The sequence below is a fragment of the Spermophilus citellus genome (assembly GCF_964194105.1).
Source record: "Spermophilus citellus genome assembly, chromosome: 2".
In the NCBI taxonomy this organism is placed as follows: domain Eukaryota; kingdom Metazoa; phylum Chordata; class Mammalia; order Rodentia; family Sciuridae; genus Spermophilus; species Spermophilus citellus.
In genome coordinates, this window is record NC_138183.1 from 77467660 (window position 1) to 77487175 (window position 19516).

Here is a 19516-nt window from a genome sequence, read left to right on the forward strand (position 1 = left end):
CTGTTACCACTCAGTTAATCCCCATCAGGGGATTAATTCACTGGTTGGGTTAAGGCTCTCACAACCCAATCATTTCTTTTCTGAACCCTCTTGCATTGTCTCATATGTGAGCTTTTGGGGGACACCTCACATCCAAACCACAAAAGACAGTGAATTGTTTAATGGGTATGGAATTTCAGTTTGGGAAGATGAAGAGTTCTGGAGGTTGATTAATACTTCTGAACTGTACCTTTGTAAATGGCTAAGATGGCTAAGATGGAAAAAAAATGAAGAGATATGGTAGTTCTGAAATTGGTGATTTCTTAAATTTTGGCTGATTTATTTAAAGAAGGTTTTATTTTTGTTTGTTTGTTTGTCTTTTGTGCTGGGATTGAACCCAGGACCTCATATGGCTAGGCAAGCACTCTACCACCAAGTTATACCCCGAGCCCCAGATTACAAAAAAAAAAAAAAAAAAAATGAGTAGGCAGAAGTTTCTAGTGAATAGGGTGCCGTAACCCCTTTTTATTTCTCCATAGATCTTTCTATGGGAAGAAAGTTGCTTTTTATTGTTGTTTTTCATTCAATTTGTTCTTGTTCTTGTTGTTCTTTTCAATAAACCCATACAACTTTAGGGGAAGGAATTAAAACACTTATTGAACACCTACTCTGTGCCTGGTACTGTGCCTATAACATTAATAAATGATATCTCTCTTAATATTCATAATAGCTGTTTATCTTGGTTTCTAAATAAAATATACATGTAAAACTGAGAATCAAGAGAATTCAGTTATTTGCCTAAATCACACATAAGGTGATGCTAATAAGAGTATTTTGTGTTTTGAGCATTTACTCTGAGCCATGTATGATTGCAAGGGCTTTCCATGTTTCTACTCATTTAAATAAAAGAGGCCTCCTTAGGATGCAATCACTGATCTTTGGGTTGCATTCCACATTTGTAGATGATGTGACTGAACTTCAGAGAGGTTCACTTACATTCCCAGGGTTTTACAGCTATTTACCACCAGGGCTGCTACCAGGGTATTTCCAATTCATATACTTTGTATCCTGACTTTGGGAAAAGAAATATAAACCCTATTTAACTGGGAAACACATTTTTAAAAAATTGGATATAGTTCCTTCAAAGGAAACCTTTAGTGAACTTTTGATTTGTTGTATGGGTTGGTGTTTTCCTTTGCCATATCTACCAGTGTCATTTAAACCAGCAATAAAGGGAAAAAATTTATCATTTCCCTTGATGCACTTCCCACTCTCAAACAGTGCCCTCCATTTAACTTCATAAATGGTCTCTTTTTGAGTTTTCTGGGATAAGGTGGCAATAATAGTGTGGACAAATAAAACATTATTCTTGTATTAGAAGGGACTTATTTTTATGGTCACAATGGTCATGCCTGACTTGTACGAAGCCACTGTAGCACAAGAAAAATAACAAACCTGAGTGAGGCATAACATAGTTATCCAGGATAATTTGTAAGTTTTCCCAGCATACAAATTCTGTCTCACAATGAATATTTTTTTTTTTCCAAGTGAATGCCATCTGATGTCAGACTATGGCCATGAATCAGCTTGGGCTAGGGTGCTCACTTATTCTTGGCCTTTCCTTATCGAAACAAGGTGCTCTAATTTTCTAATGCTTTCCTGGTATCTGAGCTGAACATACAATCCAAAGAAACTTCAGATTTTTCTTTCCATTTTCTTGCTGGAATCAAGAAAAATCTAGGTTTGGAACAAAAACATGACATGTCACAAAAGTATTAAACAGAAGAGCTGGTAACATGAAGATAAAATGTCTCTTTCCTCCTTTGGTTTTAACTTCATCTAAAGGGGTCATAAAAGGGGGACCTTCCCATAAGAAAGCAGTTCACCCCATTTCCATCTAACGAGTCAATGGATTTTATGATGTGGTTGTAAGATGGATTGAACCACTGTTATTTGTTTTTCAGAATGGAAAAAAGAATGAGTCTGTCTGCTAAGGTGATTATATGCAGTATTTTGGAGGCAATGTCACTCTAAGACATTAATTATCTTTTCTGTACTTTCTGTACATATCATTACAGAGATACAAATTATTTCAGAGAAATAACACATGCATATGCACATGCACAACATGCTTTTTTAGTTAGCCCATCTTTTCCCCCTGCACACCAAAGGGATTATATAGACATTAAAATACCATCTACACAATTCAGCAGCCTTCACTGTGGGCTTATGTCAATATTTACTACCAAGAAGCTCTGGGGCTTCTTGTAAGACGACTCTGGCCTCTAGACAAAAACATTTGTGTTTTAACTCTGATTTCAACACTATTCAATTTCCTGACCATGGAAAACGATTCCTACTAAATTTCTCCTCCATCAATCTGGTATTGTAATAAATACACATTTCCTCCCACCACCTCTGACACCGAGGACCTCCTGGTATCTGTGAGGATTCAGTGATATTTGTAAGGGAGGCTGTGCCTAGGATTACCTCTTTTCAGTGTAAAGTTCTGGTTCTTTGGTTTTTCTGCTTTATTTAAGGATTTATTCCCTTGAATCAAAAGCCTGGATTTGACCTCTCATGGTTTAAGTTCCTCACCTGTGAGATGGTGCCCAAATCAGGAACATGCTACTTCATTTTGTCCCTCCTGCTGCTGTGCCTTTTCTCACAATCAGTTTTGATCCTGTCCGCTCCAGCTCCCATCTGGGTTTCTGTTAGCTTGATGTGTTAGTCAGCTTCCGTCACTATCACAAACACCTGAGATAAACTTATAAAAAGAAAAATGTTATTTTGGCTCACACTTGTGAAGGTTTGTTCCATGGTTTGTGACACGGTTCTCTTACATACTGGTCTCCCTACTTCCCATCTTGTCCTTGCCCTTTGAACAATGTAAATATGTTGACAGTCCTTCTGCAGCTTGAGATCCTGCAGTGACTCCCATGACCCTAGAATAGAGCACCAGATTCTTACCATGACTGGACAGGCCTTGCATCGTGCTCTTCCTGCCGAGTTCTGCAGCCTCTTGTGCCTTTTCCTTGCTCACCAGTCACATTCACTTGCTTCAGTTTTACTGCGTTTGCCAAGTTCTTTCTTGCCAGCATATCTTTGGTCATGTTGTTTTCCTTGCCTGGAAAGCTCTTTGTCTATTTGACTTCTACTAATTCCTCAGGTTTTAGCTTAATCTCAGTCTCTTGGGAAGGCATTTCCTATTAGTCTGTTTCACAACACTTTATTCTTCTCACGGTACAAGCCACAGTCAGTAATCATATGTTGACGGGGCATTTGATTAACATCAGCCTTCATCACTAGATGTAAAGATGTATAAAGGTAGGAAAGACATTTGGGTACTGCTGAACTTCCCCAAACTGGTATGTAGTAGGTACTCAATTTGTGTGTGTGTTTCTTGGAGTCGAGGTAAGATGAACAGCTCAGGCTCAGACCACGTACAGCATAGAACCAAGTAAGGAGATAAAACCAGGCAAGCTGTGGAACATCAGGACACCCAGTTCCTCAGGAGCAGGTTGAATGTCAGAGATCTGGTAGATAGGACAAGACTAGGAAGCTATGTGTTCTAAGCATAGAGCTGGAATTGGGATAAAAATACTTGGGAAAGCTGATGGTGCTAGACAGAGAACCTTAGCAAGATGGTAGGCAGTAAACACACAGTACCAGCCACAGGTCACGAGGCAGAAGCAGAGTCCTGTAAGGGAGATGGTTATATGAGAGAGAGGGAGGGAGGGAGGGAGGGAGAGAGAGAGAGAGAGAGAGAGAGAGAGAGAGAGAGAGAGAGAGAGAGAACATCTGGGTCTCACTGCAATGACTCAGCTTACGAGGCCTTAGGATGGGCCGGCTGTCAGTTCCCAGCCCTGTGGTACCCGGGCATCCCCATTGGCTTCCCAGACTGCCTGGACCATCTGCTTTTGGTTACTCATCCTGGCTATGGATACTCACTCTGAACACTTCCCCATGCCAACCAGAACATGCTGTGCAAATGCTGCATTGCAATTTTGGGGTATTCACTGTATAGTTCTTAATTATGAAAGCTCTCTTCTGTTCCCAAAGGCATTCAGATTGGGTGATAGAACATTCTCATCCATTTTAAATGAGCTGTATTGGATTAAAAGATCCCGGGGCTGAAAAGCCCACACAAGTAACACAGAGGGGGGAAAATCATTCAAGGCTGCTTTTACAAAATGCTTGTTTTTCTTTGTGAGGGTTAGCCCACCTTATCAGAGAAGAGAGAGAAAAAAGGGGTGGCCTGGCCTCTTACTGGGGTGATGAAACAAAGACTGTTTGAATAGCACATTGTAAACTATTTTCAAGTCATTTTCCTTTCTTAGGTAAACTTACTAGCTTTGAATGAATGGATTACTGTTATAATTGTTGACAAGCTTTTTTCCTTAAGGGTGTCTCCTGAACTGTTCCTGAAGTTGAAAGAGAAACAAAAACTAAAACAAGGTCATCCCAGTTTTCCCTCCCAACCCTTTTTCCCTAATTCAGTATGCATTTCAATTTTATTAAGGAGGTAGAAAGCTTGCCTTTTCCTGACATTCAGGTGGCTGAATAAAGTGCCTCATGCATCTCATGGTTCTGCCTTTTGCTCGTGGATACTTTCTGAGGAAGCAATATCCACTGTCAAAGAAAATGAGTAGTAAGTCATATAATAGGCTTGACTTCCCAGTATGTTAGTTAAGTTTCTCTTACTATGACAAAAAACCCAAGACAAATTGACTTAAAGGAAGAAAGGTTTATTTTGACTCATGGTTTTAGAGGAATCATTCCATGATCGGTTGGCTCCATTGCTTTTGGTCCAGTGGTGAGGCAGGACATCATGGCGGAGAGTGAGTGATGGAATAAAGCTGCTCACCACATGGTGGCTTGGAAACAAAATGAGAGACAAAGAAGCCAGGGCCACAGAATCCCCTCCAAGGACATGACCTCAATGACCTGCTTTCTCCCACTAGGGCTGACCTCCTAAGTGTTCCATGGTCTCCCAATAGTGCCACAGGCTGGCAATCAAGCCCTTAGCACAGGGGTCTTTGGAGGACATTTAAGGTCCAAATCATAATATCCAAGAGAAGTTTTTGTAGCTGATTCATTATAGCAAAACCAGAGGGGAAAAAATAGCAGCTGTTAAACTTGGTCCTAAGAAACCTCAAAGTGTTAAGGGGAGTAGCCAAGATGACCTAGTTGAGTTGGGGATCCCATCCATGGCATGATAAGCACTTGAGGAGCTGTGGATGCTGATACCAAGTTCTTGGCACTTAAACTTGGCTATGTAGCTTGACAGGTAAGTACCCAAGGCTTAGTGTGACTGGCATTCCATAAAAACACGTCTGAGGTAGGTGATGGGGTGGCCACATGCTTCAAAAGAAAGGAAAAAGTGTTTAAACTCAGGGTACTGGTGCCTGAGATGAAGTTGGCGAGACACATGGAAGAAGTTGATGGAAACTGTTTCACTGCACGAAGAACCTGAGAGGAAGGAAGAGACACGGTGAGTATTTCTGGAAATAGTGCATGTTCTTTATTTACTGCAGATTCGTCAGGATATTACATGGTGTGGCTGTGGAATGCTTCTTAATGAAAAGCCCTGTGAGTAGATAGAAGGATGCGTCCTTATTTTATAATTTAACACATCTTGTCAGTGAATACAGAGTTAGTAAATGATTTAGGTTTTCAGGACTAGGATTAGAAAATTTTATTTGCAGGTAGGTCCTTGTAGTACAGCCCCCTCCCTTTTCTTCCTGCTCTCATTCCCTCTTTCTTATCCCAGCTGCTTCTGAAAACAGCCTAGCATTAGATATGTCCCTTGGTTTTTGTTAGGATGAAGCCATTATTTTCAGCAATTCAGCTTATCAGGAGAAAATGACACAGAGGGGGAGCAAACAAGGAAATAACCAGGAGCCTATTTTGAAGTTCTTTATTGAAAAAGCAGACAGACCCTCCTCCCTCTTACAATAAGAACCTCCTCACACACTTTTTTCCCTTTCCCCAAGAGATATCCCTTCTCTGCAACTTGTCTGTATGCTCCAAAAGAAATTTTCAACATCCTCTCACCCAAGCATATATATATATATATATATATATATTTTTTATTAAAAAATCTCCTGGCTGTAAAATGAGAGCTTAGCACACAGCATGCAGAGCTATTCAGAAATTATATTTCTTGCCAGTTTGGATGGCCCAGCACAGACCATTTGAGTTGAGGCTAAGGGTTTGTAAACTACTGCTTTGTTGGACTCTAAGGGTAAGAGGAAATTTCTTAACCAAGAGCGGCTCATGGAAAACATTGTTTCTGTAACAGCCTGAGGTCAAACTGGGAATGGCTAACAAGAATTCCACTGGCTGAGTTCAGTTTTCTTGAGGTTATGAAGAGAGAAAGGAATCCCTTTCCCGCTCACCACCTCCAAGAGTCGGTCGGGGGGGGGGGGGGGGCAGGATTCTGAAGAACTTCCTTTGCCTCAGCCATTTTTGAATTGTTTGTAGAAGCAGATATGTGAATTGTAGCCGATATGGCCTTTGTGGTTGAAACACTTAGGTCTGAGGAAGCACTCCTTTTTTTATTATTATTATCAGAAATTCCCCCCAGGTAGCAAAAGATAGAGATTGGAGGCTCACAGGAGCAGCCGGCCTCTGAAGATCTTGCTTATGTGCTTAGAAAATGATATTCATATGTTATGTTTTGCAAGGGTGATTATTTATGATGAAATAGTCCCACTAGGACATTCTTAGAACAATTTGAGGTAAAAATCCTTGGGAGACCACAGTCATCTGCATTATTCAATCATTAGGGGGCTCTTAAAGCCAACTGTTGTCAAATCACTTAACCCATTAAGTCCAAAGTTTTCAATTCTGCAAAAGTTTCAATGAAATTGACACAGGTGCACTAAAATAGGTTGGAAAAAATAATCTAGAGCTTATATGTCTTTTTATTTATATTTCCATATATATATACTTGGAAATAACATATTTTTTCAAATGCTTTCATCATTCACCTATTCCTTTTCAAAAGAACACAACGCAAAAAACATAATGCATGTTTCAAAAGTTACCGTAAGTGTATTTGTACCGTATATTTGTTGCTCAGCTTCAGTTTTTATAGGTGTCCCACGTCTGGAACAATGGAAAATTGAAGAAATGACCTATAGCAAGTTTGGAGCTGAGAGAGTCCAGATGTAAAGAACTGGGGTGGGAGTGAATAACCAGCTGGGAATGGAGATTCTCCAACTCCATGAACGAACTTCGTCATCATTTTTCTTCTGAGCTTTCTAACTTCTAACATCCCCACCAGGGAATGAGCTATTGGAGGAAGACAAAGGCACAATAGTTAGAGGTGTCTGAGACTCTTGTACTTGATGCCATTGTATTGGTTTTAGTATCTGCCTCAACAGCAAATTGATGTAAGATGGCAGAGATCCTCTGCAAGGCAGAGGGCTAACCTTGGGACTCTTAGGACACTGATGGGTTCAAAGTACTCAAAGAATACTTGTTGAATGCAGGGAGGGACTGAGGGACAGAGGCAGAGAGAGAAAGAAAAAGAAAAGATAGTAGGTGAGAGTCCACTTGTGCACTTTGAAACCCACTTGACTTTAATGACTTGTATTTATGAATTGCAACTTTGAAGAACCAGAGAAATGAACAAGAACTTTAAGGTATTTTTAAATTCTAATTCTCTGTTTATATTTGAACTCATTCAGTAAAAACAATCTTCAAAATTCAATTCATAAAAACACTAAATTTTCAGAATCTGCCATCTTTCCTCATTTGTTCTCTTGGGTATAGGCTGCTACTATTACCCACAATGACCCTGAAATTGGGGAAATAAGGCAAGACTAGGTTCTTAGAATAAAATGATTAGTGGTGAAGGATTAGAAATGTCCTTTTGGGGGCCTCAAGACATCTCTCATCTTTTCCTATTCTCTCATGCTTTAGTCCTTAAGATACAAAACCAGAGTTTAACCTTTGGTACCAACTGACTGCCATATCCAGGGAGACAATAAAAGTCCATCCTGACTTTCTCAAGGTGAATCAAGAACTATACCAGACTGGAGAGATGAGTACATAGGAGGAATGGAGCCAGGGACATGGGAGGCACAGCTTGATCTCTTATACTATATTGATTTTCATGGGATTATTACCATCTAGTACTAGTTTTCAAATGACTTATACTACTTCTATCATAAAGATCCAGGCATGACATTTAATCACTCCGCTTTTGTGAAACACTCTATGCTCTTAGACATGTAATATATATGATCTTGAAATCAGACTTTATTGGATCCCCTTTTTGAAGGAAGAGAGGTAAGGGACTCATGCTAAAGCAAAGAAACATGCATTAACATCTTCCTAAGGCTTCTGTTCTTAGATGTGGGAATCAGAGTACACACAGGGCTGTCCACCCCTTGGCATGCCCACTTGGCATGCTTGCCCGGCATGGTGCTGGTAGGCTGGCATTTCATGAAGAGCTTGCTGTGGATAATATTCTGGAAGACAAGAATATTACTTTACCCATGTTCCTTCACCATCACAGCTGGATGTAAAACAAGACACCCCAGAATTCACCTGAGGTAAAGGGAGAGAAGATAAGCCACACTTTAAAAGCATATGGTGAAGAAATATGACACTAATTGTGCTTTCCCACCTTTGATTTGCTAACAGCCTAGATCATGTTCATGGCTTTGAAGAGTCTCTGGTTCTGATCAATTGAAGAGATCTCAGCTCTGGCGATGAGCCATATGGCATAAAAGCCCTTCTGATCTCAGGAACCTGGATTCCTCTTTAGCTCTCTCTTTGTCAGGCACCATAACATTTTCCATAACATTTAAAGGTCCCTCATCCTCCCTTACACATGCTGTCCCTGCTGTGTCAAACACTTATGCCTCCCCCATTCCCTGGTATCCCTTTATTTTCATAAGAACCACCCCTCTTCTTCCTTTTTTCTCTCTAGCCTCCACATGTGAGAGAAAACACTGAGTCTGTCTTATTTTGCTTAGCATAATACTCTCAAGTTCCATCCATGTTCTTGTAAATGACATTGTTTTAGTCAGCTTTTTTGCTGCTATCACTAAAGGATCTGACCAACACAACTATAGAGGAGGGAAAGTTTATTTGAGGGCTCACAGTTTCAGAGGTCTTAGTCCATAGAAGGCTGGCTCCATTTCTCAGGGCTCGAGGTGAGGCTGAACATTATGGCAGAGTATGTGGCAGAGGGAAGCAGCTCACATCGTGGTGATCAAGAAGCAGAGAGAGATTCCACTCTCCGGATACAAAATATGTACCCATAGCCATGTCCCCAATTAACCACTTCCTCCAGCCACACCCCTGCCTGTCTCCAGTCACCACACAGTTAATCCCATAAGGGATTAATCCACTGATTGGGTTAAGACTCTCACAACCCAATTATTTCTCCTCTGAACCTTCTTGCATCGTCTCACACATGAGCTGTTGGGGGACACCTCACATCTAAACCATAACAGACATAATTTTGTTATTTATAACTGAATTAAACTCCATTGTATATATATATAAACATTTTCTTTATTCATTCATCTTTTGATGGACACCTAGGCTGGTTCCATAACTTAGCTACTTGTGAATTGCACTGCTATAAACTTGGATATGTATAGTATATAGTGCCATAGAGTATGCTGATTTTACTTCTTTGAGTAAATACTATAGGACAGTATACCTGTATCATATGAAAGTTCCACTTCTAGTCTTTTGATGAACACCCAAACTGATTTCTATAGTGGTTCTACTAATTTATAATAGACTCAGGGAAAATTATGCTTACCTATTCTCAGTGTTGCCATCTGGAAAATGGGACCATTATATGTACTGATCATGGGATGCATGAGAATTAACCAAGTTTATGTATGTATAGCAAATACCAAGTGCTTAACAAATGTCACCTATTATTTTTATACTTGAGGACAGGCTCTATATTTGTCCCTGAAGCCTGTCTCAGTGCAGGTATGGAATAAATGCCACATCATATTTATTATATACATGGGAGATGTTCACAAACTCTGTGAGAGCTGAGTCTTGGTGTCCAGAACATTGATGCCAATATCCAGACTCGTTCCAGCAGCCTCCAAAATACATGGCCCTTGACCCCAAAATGGATCTGATTTGGTGGCCCCATGAAAATGACAGAGCCTTTCTTTTCTCTGCAGTCAAGAGTCTATGGAAATGTACGTGACTCTCTAAATAGCCAACAGAGGCTGAAGCTCAGAGACAGCTGAGAATTATGTACCCCCATCTATCTGTTAAGAGGATTTTAAGAAAAACAGGTAAATGCAAGAAGCAAGATGGCCCAGCAATGGGAAAAAACTTGGGTTGGAATCAGGCACATCTGGCTTTGCATCGCAGCTGTGCAGTACAAACAGATGTGTTCTAATTCTTAACCTTTCTCAGCCCAGTGTCTTCATTCATGGGAATTGTGGGTTAGGAGTTAGTGAGATCTGAGTTAGAAAACTAGCTTTGCTATTTATTAGTTGTGTGACGTTGACACAGTTATATAACATGTTTAAGCCTCTCTTTTACTCATTAATAAAATGCTTGTTAAGTAGCAGTTTATAACACACATAAAAATTAGCACAGTCTGGAAACCCCACCTGTCTGTAGTGTTGTTGTAAACCATTTCTTGAAATACAGCAATTGCATGTGATAAAAAGAATTCTTATTTGTCCAGCAGAAATGTACAGACATGTATTCCAAACCTCAAAGGACAAGCTTTCTTCTCAGGTGGCAGTTTTACTACAAAGAATGGCATCCTAACTGGAGGTATAGGCAACCAATTTGTTTTAACTCTCTATAGCATTTAGAATCATTTGTAATATTCCATTTGCCTGAGATGCTTTTATCACATGAGGAAACACATCAGTGACCATCTCCTCCTTAATAAGCCATGTATTCAGACACAACATTGTGCAACATGATTACAAACCATTACAGGATGTTCTTACTATGAAAAGCAACGGAGCAAGCAATATTAATATTATTGGGACTTTGCCTGGCTCAGCTGAATCCCAGGAATACTTCCCTTTAGAAAGTGCCCAAGAATGGCTGGCAATCAGATTTGCCAGCCCGGCTTGACATTCTTCCTTTTTCATTTCATTTTACATTTTTGCATGTTTCATGCTTTGGAACCAAAACCCTTTAAATTGTTCCATTTTTAACTTCTGGATTGCATTTCATCTTGAGATCACATTGAAGGAGGAAAAAAAAACAACTTTAGCCAAATTTTTGGTTTAGCTGCTTCACATTCCTCTGCTTTACAACGCAAGTATCTCGTTTATGCCTCTTGGTGTCTGGGGGTAGAATATCGTGTATTTAATGGAGCCCTAAGCAAGCAACAGTATAGTGCTATTGAGTAATTTATTGGCAGCTCTTCGGCTGTGGACCCATCGATATGATCATGTGGTCTAATTTCTAATTCCAGTGTTTCAATTAGAAATACTTTCAGGACACAGTTTTTAAGATATAAGAAAAAGGAAAAAAAAAACAACTTTGCCTTAGAGCCCCGAGGACAAGAAAAGGCTGGATATAAAATGGCCTAAATCGCATTTGATATCCCCATCCTACCATAATATTCTCACATTTACCTTCTGGCACTCTGGACAAGCCTTTATAAAGTTTCTAAAAAAAAAAGTATCCTGTCTCCAAGCCAAAGATGGCCTGCCGACAGGCAAAAAAGTCCAGAATAAATTGAAAACTCCTTTATCCAAATATTTCCTTTACAAATACAATATGCAGAGCTAGTCTCCTGGCTCCTCAGGAGACAAAGGTGAAAGCTAGGACTCCTAGGCGTTGAGAACCTTCGTGGGAGGTACACATCCATGCAATTAGAGCAGGACATAATGTGCATCGGAGGGATTAAGGGAGTGTGCAGAGATGCCCAGGATGGAAAGTCATTCTTCCTAGAAAACTGTGGAAGCTGTGTTCAAGGACATGGAATTTGAGACAGTCCTCAAAACATATCTGAGCTTCCAATAATATCCGAAAGTACCCAACAGGCTCTTAGAATTACAAACAATAATAAGGGTATATTTTCTCAAAAAGTGTCTTAGGTTTCAGAAGTAGACAGGACAGGTGGTATTATTTCCAGTTTATAGAAGAAACCACAAAGAGACACAGCAGTTGATCCCAATGCCCATAGGTAGATAAGGGTAGAGTTGGGACAAGGTAGTAGGACAATTCAAATTTGGGGCTTCTCATCTGCTTTGTCAATGTACCTCTACACTCATTTCCCACGAAGGGACAAGGTGCAAGTGCATTATTAGCTCTGATGGCCACACAGCCCTCTCCTGAAGAGCTTCAGAGGCCTGAATTGGACCAGTCCAGGCCAGAGTCCCATGCATATGGCAACTGCTGAGGGGGAGAGTGTTTGAGGCAGGGAGTAAAGTCCTGAAAGTTACCCAGCTCCTTTCACTGCCTGCTCTGAGTCCTGAGCTTCTGAGCAGCCAGAGTGTGGGATTTGGGTGAACATCCTTATTGCCAGGGTTCTGTGTCATCCTATGGGTTATTTTATGAGCCTTGCAGCAGCTCCATGAGGCAGGTATGACAGATAGCACGTCCTCCGTAGAGACTGGAGGGCAGAGGGGTTAGATGACTTGCCCACATGACAGATATGTTATATACCTGAGGCAAGGCTTCAGATATACTTTTAGTCCCACTGGTTTTCAGCCTGCTAAGGTATGTGATATCTCTTCGTCTTCATAGATCCTTTGATAGGAAACAATGTCCTTTACTTTATAATTGAGCCATGGCTTAAAATGAAATGTTAGCATGCCTTCAATTCTTGCCAAACCATAAGTCACCTACATTAGAGCTGTTCCTAAGAGCAATTTTTGGCCAGTAAGGAAAATATAGAACACCAAGATTATGAAGGCCTGGGAGGAAAAAGAAAAGGATAGTTTTTTTTTGTTTTTTTTTTTTTTTGCCAAAGGGTGTGTGTGTGTGTATGTGTGTGTGTGTGTGTGTGTGTGTGTGAAACAAGAGCCTAACATCCTACACCCAAACCCATGTCCCCGATCCCCCTATAATCTGCTATAATCTGCCTGTTTTCCATGTGTGTTCTGTTGATTTCCCTTCCTCCAATCTAGTTCTGTTTCTCTACCTTGAACTTTGGTTCATTCTTTGCTATCAACATCTCTACTTGTAAACAAGATCATTTTAAGTCCTTTTTTAATTTTTATTTTTGCTTGGATTTAGTCTCATTTTGCTTTGAGTTTGATATTACAGGTCTGATCACTTTAGAGACTTCTTAGTATTTGCCATATTGTGCCTTGAACTAGAGCTGAGTAGAGTTCTTATATAATTCTTCCCCCAGAGTACAGACAGTACAGTCTTATGTCTCAGTCTCTGTGGTATACAACATACCCCTGCACACACATATACTTCAAGAGTATCATGGTTAAGTAGTTAAAGGTTCAAAGGGCTCATTCTGAGTTTTTTGAATAGAATTCATGATGTTGCTTATGGTTAATCCTGATCCATGGGACACCTAGTTATGAAGTCCTAAAAAGCACCTGGATTTTAGAGGAGCTAAGTATTCTGAGTGAACTTGTTGGAGAAAAGTAGGGGGGAAGGAGAAGACTCCTGTAAAGCGGGAGCCTGGTTCCAAATACTTTACCATCTGTAAATTGTAGCCTCTTCTCTAAGTCTATAGCATACACCATTGTAGACAGCTCCTGTTCAACTATTTGGCTGTACTGACCTGCCCAGGGCAATGTAGTCAAGAGGGCAAAAAGACCATCATGTACCTCATTTCCAATTCTGAAGTGCAGCTACTCATATGCTCTTTATTTGTGAACACATGAACTTCTTTGCAGCCAATATTTGGAAATCTCTGACTCACATGAAGCACTTTTCTTTTCAGAATGACCTCAGTGTGGCGGATGAGACGGGAATTTCTAAGGGGTTTATGGGTGCAAACAAGGATCCTGGGATATCACTTCAGCTCATTTCACATGCACAGTGCTGGACAGCTTACAGAACAGCTTCACACATCTTACCTCACTTGGCCCCCACAATTACTTCCAGAAATAGGCAGGGCAGGGATTATTATTTCCTTTTCACAGATGGGGCTCAGGGTCTAAGAGCCTTGCCTATGATCACATGGTAATGAAGGGCGGGGCAGATTCCTGAACCTAAAGCATCATTTGCCAAGTCCAGGGCTAGTTCTGCTCTTCTCCAAGTAACCCAGTTGACACCCACCATCACCACCAAAATAAAAAGGGTAGGAATGGCCAGGAGAGAAACAAACACATCGAAAAGAAAGAAGCTGGCTGAGGACACACAGCTCAGCTCAATGCCTGCAGGATTCACTGATAAAACAAAATACACAGCTTATCTGAGATGAACGAATGTGCTGTGTGATCCTGAGTGGTTTGGATCTACGTTGGCTTTTCATAGTACATTGGTTTAACAGAGCCTTTGGGACATTTGTAAGCCTTTTGTGATATGTGCATGTGCATATGTGTGTGCAGGGCAGGGATTGGTATTGCCTGTAAGTGTGAAAGAAAGCGGGGGCGGGGGGGGACACAAAATCAGTTCATCAAACATGGACATTGGATTAAAGAAATAGGTGTCTAATGAGCAGATCTCATGGTAAGTCACTTCCCCTTCTAATTGGTCTGTAAATATGGCTTTCCAGAAGCTTGGAGGCCCTGTTCCTTGTGTCATCTTCAGCAAATAATGTTGCCGCAAATGTCAAGGCTGCAATAAGCTCAGTTTTGTCATAGTAAGAGGGAGATTGATAAGAAACAGTGAAGAGTCACAGTTTTTGGCAACAAAACATGACAAGGTGCATAATGTTGGGGGCAATTACACACATGTCAGGGGCATTCATAGACTCTGGTGCTGACTTTAATGACTGAGAATCCACTTGCCCTTTTCCTTTTCTGTAGTACGTCTAGGTAATGAAAATACTGAGAAAGATATTGTAACTATAAAATTGCAGCAGAGTTCCTTTTAAAAAGATAAAGTTTGATTCATGCTTTGACATGGAAGTGGTTCATTATGCTTCAATTCAAAGGAAGAACAAAATTAGGATAGTGGGATGGGACAAGCTTACTGTTTCTGGGTAACTTGGCACCAAACTTCTCAGGCACTAATTTGGGGTGGATGAGCTTTTATCTTGCCATATGGAAGGAAAGAGCCAGTTTAGAAAATCCCTAAAGACCAGTGACCAACTATATAATCTTATCAATGCTAGTTCTGAGAGACTTTGGGAAGGCTTTCCTAAATTGGATGAGAAAATATTCATTAAGTATCAAATGTGGTCATCAAACAATTACCCATATAGGTAGGTCCATTAAGCCCATGGTTTCCTTAGTGCTACTGCTCATCTGTATCTCGTGAAGCTACCTTCCAGGCTTATCTGTCAATTATTCTCTAGGAAGTATCTGAATCATCTTATGGAACAGAATTGAGCTCCGTCCCCTCTGGAGTTCAATGACATTATTTTCCAAATATGTTTGTAATAGAATTTGTCACATGTATCCAGTGACAGCTGTATGGGTATGCATTTGTTATTTGAGGGGAAGAGAATGGAGACAGGGCATGCTTTCTAGCAACGCTCAGTGAACAAGCATTTAGATGATGGGAGAAAAAAGTAAATCCAGTTACGGAGAGCAAGAAGGAATCATCAGGGAGTAGGAATACTGTCTGCTGTAGGTAGGCTTCACCACTGTTCCTGAAAGGGACTAGATTGCCAGTTGATCATTTTAGACTATGAAGGCATCCAGTGCTGATAGGAATTGGTAATGCCTGCTGGTAGGACAAGTGGTAATTCTTCCCCTCTCATCTCAGTGTCCTAACCCTGTTTCTCTGGGGGGTTCTTGAAAGAAAAGAAGTATTTATATAAGGGAGCTAAGTTCTCAAAAAAGACATGCATGAGGCTGAAGCAGTATCTTCCCACTGAGTAACCCCAGGTGAAGTGATGGCTGCTGGTGATAGAAACTTCCCCCTAAATACCAAGGAGAAGGACAGTGATTTGAAGTCTCATTAAGATGGAAACTGGGTAAACTTGGGCATGGGTGGGGCTCAAACGCAACCTGACACTGACAGACAGATACAGTACTCAAGGGTAAGGCCCAGTAAGGTCTTTGGAAATTGACACTCCTGCTTGCTTCCTTTGGTCTGGCCCCTACCTAGTCCCCTATAATGGAGCTTCTAAGGCTTAAATGTGTAACTATAAAATTACAGCAGAGTTTATTTTTTTTAAAAGAGAGAGAGAGAGAGAGAGAGAGAGAGAGAGAGAGAGAGAGTTTTAATATTTATTTTTAGTTTTCAGTGGACACAACATCTTTTATTTTTATTTTACTTTGATGTGGTGCTGAGGATCCAACCCGGGTCCTGCCCATGCTAGGTGAGTGCTCTACGCTGAGCCATAATCCCAGCCCCCAGAGTTCTTATTTTTAAAAAACATGTTGAACTCATCTTTTAGCTTGAAAAATGGTTGACCATGCTTCCATTCAAAGGTCTTTTGCATTTTAAAGGAATAAATACTCTGATGGAATTCAATAAAAACAATTAGATACTGGAAAAATATGACAGCATTTTTCAATATATTGTCTGCATGTGGTGGCCATGAGCCACAGTGAGCAAGGCCTCTGTGCCTGGTTGTGTAGATACACCTACCGTAGACCCTGCCAGTGGCTTTCGAGGATGTGGCACTGACAGCAGTGAAAGAACAGGAAGCTGAGCATTCAGTGGGCACAAGGTAGTGTTATCCCTAGGGCAGCACACAATGAGACAGGAAGACTGAATCCCAGTAAGAAAAGGAATCTGAGACTGAAACTACTACAGAGAGGACCTTCAAAGTGGGCCAGAACCTTGTCAAATTAGCAGTCCCCTCTGGCTCCCCTGGCTCCTAGAAGAAGCAAATGCATATTTTCCCTGGAATAAACCATCTTTTCTTTAGCCTTTAGGAATCCCACAGTTTAACTTCCATGACATATGAACTCACAATAAAAAATTAATGAAACACAAAGGGTAAGGAGTTATGATTGAGAATCATCAGAAACAACAGAATTAGATCTTCTTGGTCACTTCAGATACTAGAATTATCAGACACTGAATACGAAGAAACTCTGTTTGAAATGTTTAAAGAAATACAAGGGGAGAATAAATAAATGAACAAGCAAACATCAGATCTGTGTAAGAAACCAGAACGAAAATATCCAGAAATATTTGGAAAAACAACCAAATCTTGGAATTATACAAAAAGTAGAATTTTAAAAATGAAGAATATACAAATGGCAAAATTAAAAGCCCAGTGAATTAGTTAAATAAATGAAATTAATCAGAGATGAAGTGAAAATTGACGACATATTAGGTAGAACCACAGAAATGATCTAGGATATCTTATGGAGAAAAAGAATGATAAAAAATGTGAAACAGAAATTAAGAGACACAGAGGATTGAATAAGATTCAACATACATCAAATATAAAGATTATCAATCCAAACAAAAAGGTAAAAGCAGCCAATAAAAGGCAAAAAGAAAAAGAAAAAAAGCAAGCTCCAACAATGATTAGTTTTTTTATACATTTGTCTCACAGGCTATAGTGCCTAGTTGTTTGGTCAAACGCCACTCTAGATATTGTGAAGGTAATTTTTGGGAAGTGACTGATACTTTCATTCAGCAGACTTTAGGTAATGCAGATTGCCCCCCATAATTTGGGTGGGCCTCATCCAATAGTTTAAGGCCTTAAGAGAAAAAGACAGGCTTCTTTCCTGAAGAAGAAGAAATTATGTCTGAAGACAGCAACAGGCCTCACTGGGGTTTCCAGCCTGCCTGGCTCGCCCTGAGAATTTCGGACTTGCCAACTCCCACAGTCACCTGAAACAGTTACCCCAGATTTGCTCTCCTCTCAAGAATCATATTGATTCTGTTTCTCTGGAGAACTTTGACTAATATAGTATTAATGAAAGAGTTTCATGCATACCAATAGGACAATAAATGTAAATGGGTTTAAATAATGAATTTAAACATAGATATGATTATATTATACAGAGAAACAAAATCCAGCTAATATTCTTTATAATAGAGACACTTTTAAAACTCAGGGACATGTAATGATTAAAAGAAAAATAACTAAACAAAACGAAGCCAAAATAGTTATAAATAAATTTCAAAACAATAAACATTATTAGAAGAAAAACTAGTGATAACAGGAACTTACCTTGACATTGTAAGAGCTATCTATGCTAAGCCTCAGGCTAGCATCATTCTGAATGGAGAAAAATTGAAGGCATTCCCTCTAAAATCTGGAACAAGACAGGGATGCCCTCTATCACCACTTCTGTTCAACATAGTTCTCGAAACACTGGCCAGAGCAATTAGACAGACAAAAGAAATTAAAGGCATAAAAATAGGAAAAGAAGAACTTAAATTATCACTATTTGCAGATGACATGATTCTATACCTAGCAGACCCAAAAGGGTCTACAAAGAAACTATTAGAACTAATAAATGAATTCAGCAAAGTGGCAGGATATAAAATCAACACACATGAATCAAAGGCATTTCTGTATATCAGCGACAAAACTTCTGAAACGGAAATGAAGAAAAACACTCCATTCACAATATCCTCAAAAAAAAAAAAATAAAATACTTGGGAATCAACCTAACAAAAGAGGTGAAAGATTTATACAATGAAAACTACATAACCCTAAAGAGAGAAGTAGAAGATCTTAGAAGATGGAAAAATATACCCTGTTCATGGATAGGCAGAACTAACATCATCAAAATGGTGATATTACCAAAAGTTCTCTATAGGTTTAATGCAATGCCAATCAAAATCCCAATGGCACTTCTTGTAGAAATAGATAAAGCAATCATGAAATTCATATGGAAAAATAAAAGACCCAGAATAGCAAAAGCAATTCTAAGCAGGAAGTGTGAATCAGGCGGTATAACGATACCAGATTTCAAACTATATTACAGAGCAATAGTGACAAAAACAGCATCGTACTGGTACCAAAACAGGCGGGTGGACCAATGGTATACAATAGAGGACACAGAGTCTAATCCACAAAGTTACAACTATCTTATATTTGATAAAGGGGCTAAAAGCATGCAATGGAGGAAGGATAGCATCTTCAACAAATGGTGTTGGGAAAACTGGAAATCCATATGCAACAAAATGAAACTAAATCCTCTCCTCTCACCATGCACAAAAGTTAACTCAAAATGGATCAAAGTCCTTGATATCAAATCAGAGACTCTGCGTCTGATAGAAGAAAAAGTTGGCCCCGATCTACATAGGGTCGGGCTCCAAATTCCTTAATAGGACACCCATAGCACAAGAGTTAATAACAAGAATCAACAATTGGGACTTACTTAAACTAAAAAGTTTTTTTCACAGCAAGAGAAACAATAAGAGAGGTAAATAGGGAGCCTACATCATGGGAACAAATTTTTACTCCTCACACTTCAGATAGAGCCCTAATATCCAGAGTATACAAAGAACTCAAAAAATTAGACAACAAGATAACAAATAACCCAATCAACAAATGGGCCAAGGA